Source organism: Lepisosteus platostomus, chromosome 16 (genome assembly GCF_059453375.1).
Source record: "Lepisosteus platostomus isolate fLepPlt1 chromosome 16, fLepPlt1.hap1, whole genome shotgun sequence".
NCBI classification, from domain to species: domain Eukaryota; kingdom Metazoa; phylum Chordata; class Actinopteri; order Semionotiformes; family Lepisosteidae; genus Lepisosteus; species Lepisosteus platostomus.
In genome coordinates, this window is record NC_142626.1 from 27,097,052 (window position 1) to 27,110,235 (window position 13,184).

General features: G+C 39.8%; 1 protein-coding gene across 1 annotated transcript in view; it reads right to left on the minus strand.

Annotated features, from left to right (window-relative positions):
• The window catches only part of LOC148647124 (NACHT, LRR and PYD domains-containing protein 3-like), a 405,714-nt gene that overhangs the window by 321,499 nt on the left and 71,031 nt on the right, over positions 1–13,184 (minus strand). The window lies entirely within an intron of this gene.

Consider the following 13,184-nt stretch of genomic DNA (forward strand, 5'->3'; position numbering starts at 1 on the left):
TCCGAGTATTGGAAAATATGTAAAATACAGAATTAGTAAAGAAAAAAATATAAGGATAAAATATATTTTAAAATATTTTGCTATCAACAATTAATAACAATAAAATGTAAAACAATAACAATAAAATGTATTAACTAAGGAATAGGGTAGCAGTGTTCAGCATGCTTTTGGTAAGTTTTTTCATAAATGCAACAGTTACACTAGATATTTCAGTGACTTTCAAAATTAAATTATGCCTGCAAATCTGTGAACTAGAAAGATAACTAAGCTATCCATCCATTTCTAATGGTAGCACAGTGGTTAGCATTGCTATCCTACAGTGCTGGGGCCCCAGGTTCAATTTCTGAGGTACAGTATGTGTGGAGTTTGCATGTTCTCTCTGGGTTCATGTGGGTTTTCTCCAAGTACTCTACAGGTACCTACATACTGGTAGGGTTAATTGGCTTATGGAAATACTAATAAGCCACACTCACTCGTGTGAGTGTCTGAGTGTGTGTTTCTGTCTGTCTGCCCTGTGATGTATTCTGGGTGTATTCCCTTGCGTCCATTGCTTGCTGGGATAGGCTCCAGCTCCCCTGTACTGGATAAAGAGATTAGAAAATGGATGGAACTAAAGGAATTGTGTAACTATACACAGTGATTAAACCCACTATGAGATGGCAGGATCTCACTGAGGATAAATTATTTTATAGTGCTGGTTTAACAATGAAAGATATATAAATATCTTCAGATGCTGGCTCAGCATCAGTTATGTTTGCCCATTCCTTCAATTTATGTGCATCCAAAACACAGTTGAACGCTAGCAATTTCACAAAATCTAAAATACAATCCTCATTTCAGTATCTATGTTAACATTCAACAGTGGATATTCAGTGAGTCTGTTAACTTTATCACCTTCCCCTGCAGTCTGTAACATCTCCTGTCCATTTGTCAAAAGCATGCCTAACCTTCTTAGGAAGTGTCCTTGTTATCAGTGTATTCCTCAACTTTCCCCAAATTATCTTTTTCCTACCTACATCTCTAGTCTTAACATGCTCCATGAGAACTTACTTTTAACCTGTGTCTGTTTATCTACTACATGGTAGCAAACAATCTTTGTCTAATTTTACTGTACCTGTCATTTTTTGCAGCCTGCACTTTCAGTTATTCTAGATTAATCATTTTCTACTACTTTGAGAAACTGAAAATCCCATTGTAATTTTCATCCCTGTCTCAACTACTCTTCATTCCTCATTTCAACTATACTGTTACTACAGGAAGTTTCAGGTCAACATTCCAGCTTCTGTGTTGTTCATTTATTTCTTCCTCACTGTTCAAAGCTCCCCTTACTTTCTTAACTCTACCGCTAGTAGATCTTTTGTCCATACATCCTCCCTTGCTTCTTTTTCAACCTTTCCATCCTTATACTTCAGTGTCTGCAACCTGGCATCTCATATTCTTACCATACCTTGAATATCCATATACCTTGCATTCATTTCTAATATACCTTTATGCTGTTATTTTGAATACAATATGTTGTTTTTTTTTGCAAGAGCTCTTCAGACACGCTGTTACTAGCTTGAACATAACTCCTAATGCTTTGCTCCCTGCAATAAGTCAGACTAACTTAAATCCTCAAAAACTGCTTGTATTAATTTGTTTAAATCACAAACATCATATGTAAATACCGGCCATGTATAGCATTAAAAAAAACTGTATTATGGAACATCACACTGATTTAGTTTCTTTTAAAGGGAACTAGAGAAACTAAAAGGGCTTTATTTTTCTAGAATTGATGACTGTACATCTTGTTCACTGGGGTAATTAAATCCACACCAATCAATCTCCAATATGTTCAGAATTTGACAACCAGAATCTTGACCAGGTCGCAAACAAGCAATCACATTACACCTGTCTTCAAGTCCTTGCACTGGCTTCCTATCAGGTTTCGAGTCAACTTCAAAATCCTCATCCTCATTCAATACCTATCTGGCTTATCTGCAACCTTTGTCCCTCTGGCTCTGGTCTTCTAGCTGTCCTCAAGAATATATACATTCTGTGGGTGACAGGGCCTTCTCTAGCTGCACCCCAGGGCTCTGGATTTGTATCCCCAGTGATATCAGAGTCACCTACCCTGAGTGCATTTAAATCTAACCTCAAAACCTTCCTTTTAGTGTCTGTATCTGCTTCATTTTCTAACTTCGGTAGCACTTCTAACTGCTTGTCTTTCTTATATGTATTTACTTTGTAACTCATGGTCCTCATAACTGTTTTTACACCTGCTATATTGCTTTAAGATGCTTGGATATGTGCTATATAAAATAAAGTTTACAGTTACTGTTATTGTTATAGAGAAACATGATCAGATTTTCCCTGGTTCAGAAAAAAAAAAGATCAAAACTATACTGGTTTGTCACTCTTCGCACACCATCTTTGCTAAATGGCTTTGCATACAGATCTGATCAATCACACTGTACATATTTTCTGTACTTTCCCTATCCTGTTAGATTTATAATTATAATCTCCTTCTCAAAATGAGTCATTTCTAAATACCTGTTTTCACTGTTACCATCTTACACCAACACAGTGACACAATTTACACTGATCTTAACTTGACAGCTGCTGAGTCCTTAATTCATTCTGCTACCAACATTGGTTTAGATTTCTATAATTATGTCTTTATTTAGTGGTTCCAGGCTAAATTACTTTCTTTGAAAAATGTCTTTTATGTGTGGCAAACAAAAACTGACTTGCTTTAATGAATGTTCAACTATTTAAGAAGCCTTCCATGAAACCATGTTTGCTACTAATTCATATACTTTAAGGCTTTCTGATAAAATTACTGTTTTTCATGTTAGTTAATTTTCTGACTCTTTATCCCATCAAACCTTCATTCTCACCCTGCCAGAAATGCACCTGATTATTCAAGCGCCTCACTCTCTGCCAAATCTGTTTCAGGTTCAGACGTTCTTTTGTAAAACACAGCTTTCTGTAATTTCTTGTATATCTAAGCTTTGCAAGTGTCCCTGCATCCCTCTTCTGCACTGTCTGGTCATGACATTTTTCTGTTTGCTTATTTCAAAGTAACACCAGCTCCATTTCTAAAACGTTTTGCTCATGTGCATTTGTGTATTTATTTACATCTCTAACATTTTTTATGTCCTAAATTTTAATTTGCCTTAATTTGTTAGACTTGGGTTTTCTCTATCTTTTGTTTCTTTTCCTACAGAGCTCTTTAATTGTGAAGTTTCCAGCATGTTTACATTAATCTATGCACATTTTAAACTGTTAATACTGATCACCGAATTATTGCATTATGGCTTAATTCACCATTTCCTGAACTTCTATGGCAAGCAGTGCTAGTGCTATCTCTGTTGCTATCTTTTGCAGCTGAAATCTCACTGTTTAAAAGAATAAGAAATTAGATTTCTCATAAATACAATTATTTCTTTATTTTCTAATTGAATGAGATTAGTTTATGTGTCAAATACACAGCCACGTACTATGATACAGGGCACGCTAATACTTGAGTGGACACAAGAGCTACTGTGTAATTCAATACCATTGTATAGGAATGCGTGCTCCGAACATAAATGACTAATTGTATTTAAAAAACGTTATCTCCAGCAAATAGGGAAGTAGGAGAATGTGAGTGGAAAGCATGATAGATAACAGAAAAATATTTTAAAACTGTTCTAGGTTAATTTGAGAAAAATACACCAAGCGTCTCTTTGTTTCGCTCCCATGCGCATGAAATAAAAACTTCTTTTAACTTCTGAGACGGACTCCTGAAACGGAAACGGGGGAAAATGCAAGCTTGCGGATTGCTAAAGCAGGTAAGCCGCACACTATTTGTGAAGAACTTTGATTACCATTGGAAAAAGAGCTGACATGTATTGCGGGAGAAGGACCCAAAGCAAAATCCTCTGAACTCAAAAGTACCAGCAGGAGTTTATCCAAAAACGTGGGTCAGAAGGTCAGGCCAGGGTCAAAAACCAGTAAATCCACAATAACAAAGTTGAGATTGAAGTAAGAGACAAGATGTAAAAAGGGTTAATAACTTAAGTCAGTTCTGCCTGAAAATTAGACTTCTAAGCAACAGGGGTTTATGGCAGGAAAGGGGGTTAACTGATAAGAATTCCAGATGCGAGCAAGGAACCCCCTGGGGGCATAATCTTAAACTGACCATTTGGCCAGGGCCTCTTAACTGGCCAAATACCATGACCTCCCCTCTTACCATAACACCGAATGACGTCCAAAGCAGCAAGGAAGGACTATATAACCTAAAAGTTTGTACCGGCACATCGAACAATACTTCGGTTTTGTTGTTTCTTGCGGGAAACAAGACTTCGGCTTTATTGTTCCTTGCATGCAATAAACTCATTTGTTTTACTTCATCTCGGGATCCAGAACCTTATTATTTCTGTTACAACAAGGGGAACGGGGAACGGGGAACGAGGAGTGGTGTGTCAGGTTGGTTTAAGTAGGCAGGTGGAAGAAGGTGTGTCTGATTAGTTAATTGGAAACTGCACTGGAATGTGAAGGAGTTGATTAAGGGCGGTGAGTTCTCCAGGGACGTGACATAACACATATTATGTGTGGAGAAAAAGCTGCTAAACAGCTTGACCTGCTGCTTTCGAATGACACAGTCACTTGTAGAATTATTGATATGGCAGATGATGTCAAAAGTACACTGATAGAGCTTGTTAAGATGAGCAGATGCTTTTAACTGCAATTAGATGAGTCTGTAGATTAAGTTGATTTGGCCAATTAGCTTGTTTACGTTAGAAATGAGTTTGAGGGCACGTCTCATGAGGACTTTCTGTTTTGGAGACGCTACCAACAAAAACTACAGGAGAGCACATATTTCAGCTTCTGAATGAATTTATCAAAGAAAATGGCCTCGACTGGAAAAAATGCGTTGGAGTTTGTAAAGACGGTGCTAGAGCGATAACTGGCAGACACAGCGTTGTAGTTGCACAAATTAGAGAGGTTGTTCTAGATATGAAGTGGACTGCAGCATCGAAGGCCTTGGCAATCAAGAAAATGCCTGAGGATTTAAAATCCGTTAGACTGTGCTGTCAAAGTTGTGAATTGTATCAATGCTCAACCAATGAATTCACATCTGCTTTGTTTGACTAAACAAGCTCACCTCTCTCACTGAAATGGTAAGTGCTTAGTTCTATTTTTATTATGTGTGTGTGAGTGCACGTGCTCATTGTGTGTGTGTGAGTGCACGTGTTGGTCATTGAGATTTTCTGTGGTTCCTATGAGAAGAAGACTTGTAGGTGGTACTTGGATGCTTTGGTTTGAACAGGGGTGGGACTTGGTCCAAAACGTTTGAGAACCACTGACTTATTCTATATAAACACAGAGTAATTGCTCTCTGAAAATGCTCTTTTTCTTGTTTGTTTTGGAGACCTTGATCGATACTGATTTGAGATGTCAAAAAGCATTTATTTAATATTTGTATTTCTGCTCCAGAAAAATTGTGCATTTCCAACATAACTCTGTTTGTCGAGATTTTAACTATATTTAGGCTCACATTTCAACTATAAATCTTACTCTAATTACTAGCATACTGTAAATACTGATGTTTTACTCCCCCTTACCACAAAAATATATTCGTATTATAACTGGGATTCACTTTTTTTTCTGTCTGTGTTTCTCCTTACTCTCTCTCACCCACTGCGATTCGGACACAGAATGGTTAAAGAAGGCAACATGTCAAGCAGCCAGAGGGAAGGTGGGTCGTCTTCCTGCCTCCGTAACTAAAAATCCAAATAGGAGTGGCTTAAGTGACTTACAGAGTCATGTAACTGACAATTTGAGGTACCATATCGTTTAAATTTCACATTGTTGCTGATAGGTTAAGCTTTCCAAACTCAGGACCAAAGAAATGGGACTGATTTTTCACTCTGTTTTGTTGGTTAAACTCAAAGATCATAATCACCACCATTTTAAATGGGATGTACAGTATAGTTCTTAGTTCAGTTTGACTTTTAACTGTATGAACTGTCTTCGTAATTGGATAGTGTTTTAAAGAGAGGGAGCACCAAAAATGTTTGGAGCCATCATCTCCGCTTTAAAGGTACCCTCCTCATGGAAGAATTTTCACCTTGAATGTTTGCCCAGCCGACTAGAGGAATTCTAGTGAGATCCTGCTCTTCACCAACCCCTCAAACACTCTCCCCATCTACAGACCCTCCACCTGAGACTGTGTTTATCCTGTTCTTGTAGAAGAGGAGTTGGGCCTGGCCCAGCAGAAAGTGCACTGGGTACAATTCTCTTCTCATTGACATAACTCACCCTGAACACAACAGCAGGACTGCTGAAGGCCAGACTAAGGTTAGAGAAGAGACTCAACATGGCTGTCAGGCTGGAGCAGGTGCTATAGCAGTGAAAGTGTACCTGTTTCACAGCACAGAAGTATAACCTTAACCAGAAGTATAACATTAAATTAATACACTATATAACACATGGGATGACCTAAGTTCTTAATGTGACCGATGTTGTGTCCCACTTGAGTCAATTGCACAAAAAATGAAACTTTTAATTTGACAGTGCCTCCACCTGAAACAGCCATGAATCAATCTGTGACTATATTAGGCTTTTCAGGAATTTCAACCGTAATTCTACCAGTCATCACAAGATGACTTCACAAGGTTTCTGTGCCCAGTATATTACAATGAACAAATATCCTCCTTACTTTCTGTAATTTAAATTTTAATTTAAGGAATTCACCAAGTCTCTTAAACCAAAAGAAAAAAACATTAGCACGCTTGTCTAAAGGAGAAATAATGAATTCCCAAATTTTAGTTATTTCACAAACTTTTTTTTCAAATAAACATATTTTGTTAACACTGGATGGTAAAAGCAAAAAATTAAAAAAACTGGTTTGTCCGCGATACCATTCTAGTATTGCGACTGATGGGTTGTTTCAGAGGGGAGACAGTGGAGCAGTGGATAATATGGCTGTATCACAGTGCTGGAGCCCTGGTTCAATTCCGGACCTGTGGAGTCGTCTGCGTGGAGTTTGTATGTTCTCTCTGTGTTCACTCTGGTTTCCTCTGCCTTTGAGCTTCATTTGGGATTAAAGTCAAAACACACCGATACCTTCAAACAAGAATCTCTGCAGTTTTAGTAGAGGAATTCAAGAGAGATCCTGCTCTTCACCAATTCCTCAAACACTCTCCACCTCTACAGACCCCTCACCTGAGACTGTGTTTATCCTGCTCTTGTAGAAGAGGAGTTGGCTCTGGCCCAGCAGAAAGTGCTCTGGGTACAATTCTCTTCTTATTGACATAACTCACCCTGAACACAACAGCAGGGCTGCTGAAGGCCAGACTAAGATTAGAGAAGAGGTGGATCAAGAGACTCAACATGGGAGTCAGGAGGGACCAAGTGATATACTGTACCAGTGAAAGTGTGCCTGTTTCTCAGCCCAGAAGTGTAACTATAACCAGAGGTATAACATTAAATTCATACAGAATATAATACATGGGATGTCCTAGGTTCTTAATGTGACCGATGTTGTGTCCCACTTCAGTCAATTGCACAAAAAATGAAGCTTTTAATTTGGCAGTGCCTCCACCTGAAACAGCCATCAATTTGTGACTATATTAGACTTTTCAGGAATTTCAACAGTAATTCTACCGGTGATCACAAGATGACTTCACAAGGCTTATGTGCCCAATGAGCAAATATCCTCCTTACTTTCTGTCATTTAAAATTGAAAAACACATACAGACCACGCTGCATTGTGAAATTTCTCAAATACAATAACATACATAAATAACCATTAGAGAAACTAAAAAAAAACAACATTCACTATAGGAATGTACGGAGTCTCTTAAACCCAAAAAATCGTAGGTGCGCTGGTTAAGAGACGAGATGATATATTCCTCAAATTTAGCAATTTCACAAACTTTTTGTTTTAAAATGTGTTTTAATAATGGATAGTAAAAGTAAAGTTTTGGACAGGTTTGTCCGCGATAAAACAGTACAATAGATGTGAGTCCTGACTACAATAAATCAGACGGTCTAGTGAGAATAATCTGTATCCTGTGTCCACTGCTCATAGCTGTAAATCTTCAGGTTTACTCACAGCCTCTGACGATCGAGAAACTTACTGCCTCTTCACTACGCTCTGCAGATGCTGAGTGTTTTCTTTGAGAATGAATGTGGATGCCTTGCACATCGTCTCCAGATGTTTTTCCAATCCCAATCCAGTCCCTTCTGTTTCTCTCTTTACCCGATAATCTCTCCTCTTTTCCTCCAGTTGTTAATTAAATTTAAACTCACCCCTCCGCGCACACTAGCCGATCTGTATACTCCGGATCTCTCCACAGTGCTTTTTTTTCTCTCAGGACATGTGCCCTCCAGTTCAATGAATACAGTATATGTTTATTTAACCTGGTTGAATTACAATATATAGGGCAGTGCGGTGACTCTGTGCCGGTGGCTGGAAGGTTGCCGGTTCGTATCCAGTGGCTAGCAGAAGAATCCTCCTCTGTTGGGCCCCTGAACAAGGCCCTTAACCCCAGCTGCTCCAGGGGTGTCCTATAAATGGCTGACCGTGTGTTCTGACCCCAAGCTTCCCTCCCTGTCTGTGTGTCTCATGGAGAGCAAGTTGGGGTATGCGAAAAGACAAATTCCTAATTCAAGAAATTGTATATGGCCAATAAAGTGATCTTATCTTAATATAACTTGCATTTCACCTAAACATATTGACATTAACATTATATTCACAAACTACTAAAACAACAAAAAATACATATTAAAACTACATAAATTCACACAGAGCTACAGAAGGGACAGACAGACTCTGCTGGATCTAAAACCGACAAACTACTTGACAACAATGGTAGCGCATAAGACTCCCCGCTGTGGGCTGTCAGCTTTTTTAGTGAGGTGGGACAATGCAGGGTTTTTGGGATTGCGGGGTCCACTGGTTTACTGTCCTATATCTATGAAGGAGACAGAGTGCCGGTGTGGAATCAAGACGTGGGTGAGGTATTCTTTTAAATATTTTAAGAGTGAGCAATATTGCTTTGTGGAGAGACTAACATAAATTGTTCTCTAGCTAGAAAGAGAGAAAAGTTATGGAATGTTCGGCACTGTTCTATGACGAACAATTTAGTCAGTCACATGAGCATTTAGTCTAGGCAGGCTCAATTAGATACAGTACATCACTGGGTGATATAATCAATCAACATGGCTCCGGAGAGTGGGTACGTGTTGCTCCTCATCTTTATGTCTTCATCTGTTTCGTATTGTGGGCTTTTTGTATCCAGTGTATCTTTTCAGCAATTATTTATGACCGACGAGTGCTTGTGGACACTGGATTGAGAATCGCTGATTTAAACACAGATATTTCCTATCTTGGGTGCCTTTGCGAACAGACCCCCCAGCTGACTCAGAGCATAGCAGGCAAACGCAATGGACGCGGAACGTGGAGGACTTCAAGCGAGAGTGAAGCGCCACAGCTATCGGACCCCACTCCTGAGTGTCCTCCTGGCCAACGTGCAGTCCATGGAGAACAAGATGGATGAGTTAAGCCATTAGAGGGATTGTTGTATTCTCTGTTTCACTGAGACCTGGCTGACCCCCAATACACCTGACTCAGCAGTTCACCTTCACAGATCCTCCACCTATCGCATGGATCGCTCTGGTTCGGCTGGTAGTGTATGTCTAATGATAGACAACTCTTGGTGTGCAGATGTGAACATTTTGAAACAGTTTTGCTCTCAGGAAGGCTGGAAGTATTGCTAAGGATACCAGTCATCCTGGTTTCTCACTTTTCTCCCCCTTCCCTCTGGTAAGTGTTATAGGAGCATAAAGGCAAGTACGTCCAGATTCAGAGACAGATTCTTCCCACAAACTGTCAGATTACTGAACGCTACCCCTACCACTGGCTCACACCGATTTATTTTCTATGATGTATGTTATTTAACTTGTTGTTGCTGCCACTGTTCTGTGTTTGTTTTTGGTGTTAATGTGTTTGTAGTGGAGCATACATGTAATGAAAGTTAGAGGGCTGTAATTGCTGGTATTTTGGACCCCTTAATGGTGATCAGTGGTAGCGCATTAATTTTTATCCACTGTGTCACAGAGAGAAATCTGTACAGGCTTTCCCAGGCAGGCTGTATCCCCATTCAAGTTTCCAGTGAGTGTCAGGGAGAGATGACAGATGGCATCAGTGCACAGCCCGTACAGAGCTTTCCCCTCAGCTGTGATTAGAGACCATTCCTCTAAAGTACAAGACTGTAGGAATGTTTGTATCTGTTTAACTTACATTTGGGACCCCTAAAACATTTGCCAGAAAGAAGGGGTTGATATTCAGAATTGAGGATGTGGGAAGGATCTGATATAATTTATTCTGCCTGTTTGATTATGGATTTTTCAAAGATTGTCTGCAGGGAGGGATGCTGTTTCACTCCCATGACCTTCAATGCTGTCTGGATGAGGTGGTTAATTTGTGATTTAAAATGAACTGATAGATTACCAAACCACACTGTTATACCATATCTAATAATGCTTTCGATTACAGCATGGTAAAAGAGCAGCATTACTTCCTGTCGAATCCCAAACACTCTAACTCTTTGCAGGAAATATAAGTGCTGCTGAATTTTGGAGCAAACACTCTCCACATGAGTAGTCAAGCACAGGTTACTGTCTATGTGTACACATAAGTACTTATATGAATCAGCCTGAGTGATGTTAATTGTGGGTTACTACATCTGAGTGATCACCATCTGCTCTGGGATCAAAAACAATTTCTTTAGTTTTTTTTTTTAATTCAGAATTAGGCTTTTGTTGTCACACCATTGCACAAATCTTTGGATTTTAGACCTATACAGATGAGCTGCTTCTTCTGTGCATTGAGCCAAGCACAGCTGTATCATCTGAGAATTTGAAGATGAAGTTGCTTTGACTACTGCTTGTACAATCATTTGTATGAAGTGTGAACAGAACTGGAGAACTCACACAGACCTGAGGGTCACCTGTGCCAATGGATCTTGATTCCGAAAGAAAGAGTTTTGACCTGCTGACATACTGTGTACGGCTTGTTAAAAATGAGTGATACCATCTTATAATGTAATGGTTAACGGACATTTGCTTCAACTTGCATATCAGTAGATGGGGATGCAGCATATTAAATGCAAAGCTGAAGTCCACAAACACCATCCGAGCATAGGCATTGGGGTCCTCTAGGGGTTTAAGAACCAGATGCATAATGCTGTTGATTGCATCATCGGTGCCCCGCCGGTGTTTATACAGTATGCAAACTGATATGGATCCAGAACAGTGTTCACTTCTGAGCCCAGCATGGATACCATAATCCTCTCAAAGCATTTCATCACAACAGACATCAGTGCTACCAACCTGTAGTCATTATTATCTGAAGGACAGGGCTTTCTGGGTATTGGCATGATTATTGCTTTTTTCCACAGCACTGGAACAGAGTGAGAGTCAGCAGACTTCTGAAAGACAAGGCACTATGCTAGTGTTAATTCCTCTGCGCAATTTTTTAAAAGAGAGGCAGAGATGCCATCAGGGCCTGTTGCCATTTTGGCACATATGTGCTTGAAACATTGTGTGGTCATCTGTGGAATTATTACAAGCCTACCAGCACTACTGTCTGCTGTAATAGTATCTAATATATTATCACCTGCAACAGAGAAGTCCTGTCTCTCAAACCTCAGATAAGTCAGTCAGATCATTTGCTTTAGCCAGCTCATCCATTGTATGGAAGCTCTTCTTTGAAGAATTCATGTTTTCATTGTTTGCCACAGCCTCCTGGAGTTCATTGTTTCAAAGTCCCTCTCCATTGTCTCCTTGTTTTGATTCTTTGCATTCCTGAGTTTTAGTTTAAGCTCTTATTGCACTAATTTCAGTCACACTTCATCCTGGTTTTTAAAAGTGAGTCTTTTACGGTTGATGCAGGCTATCACATCCTTAGTTATATATGATTTATTATTTGGGTAAACTGCTATGCTTTTCAAGAGGCACATCAGAGGGGTGACCCTACATTAACAGCATCCCCCGGGAGGTAGCGCAGATAGAATCTGATGTGAATATCTACTTGTACACTGCAGGGGATACAGTCCCAAAGTAGCTCACATCTCACAACTGGGAGACACTGGCTCAGACCAGTCTGCTGGTAAAGTATAAAAAGTGACCCAGTTCTGTCTCCATTCTAGTATTGTAGCTGATGGGTTGTTTAAGAGGGAGAGACACAGTGGAGCAGTGGTTAACATGGCTGTATCGCAGTTTTTCTTCCCTCCCAAATAAATCTAGATTGAAGATTTCCCTGAAATTTGACTTTATCTGACATTACAGGGATAAGTTTATGAAAACCATCAACATCACTTTTAATAAACAATTATCCAATTCAGGGTCACAGTTACCCAGAGCCTGTCCCAGGAAGCACTGGACACAAGCCAGGATTGAACCCCGGACAGGATGCCAGTCTATCAAAGGGCACACACTCACACCAGTGCCAGCTTTCCCAGAAGCCTATTAACCTGCCAGCACATTTGTGGACTGTGGGAGAAAACTGGAACACCACACAAACATGGGGAGAACATACATACTCCATACAGACAGCAACTCAGGTCTGGAATTTAACCCAGAGCCCCAGTGTGATATCTCCTGCACTGAGCTGATGGAAGCAGTAAACTGGAGACTGAATCCAGGCATAGGCTCTGCTGGAAACAAGCAGGGGAGGCAGGAGAAAGTGAAACTAGTGACGCAATCGATAAGGCAGGGGTTTAGCTGAGAGGAACTGATTAAAGCACCAGGGAGAGTCTGAAGGAGAGTTGTTTAACATGCAGGGTTCAAAGCACAGGGATCAGTCCAAGACGTGGTCAAACAGGCAAGGTCAAAGCACAGAGAGAGAGGAGAAAATACTGAGGACACTCAGTTTGGAAGAAGTAAATGTGACTCTAAGATGAGAGATTAACAAAAAAATAAGTTTCGCAAACCTAACTTACTTCCAGAGCTACATCCTTTTAGATGTACAGTATGTACAATATCAGAAAACAGAGGGGGGATACTCAAGAGTTAAAAGTAATATGCAAAAGAGAAAAGGAGATTGGCAATTCCACAGCATATGAAGAATTCAATATTGGAAGAAACATAAACTGCTGGAAGAATGGTTGGGAACACCTGGCATATCCTAAACATTTTTTGGTATGAAA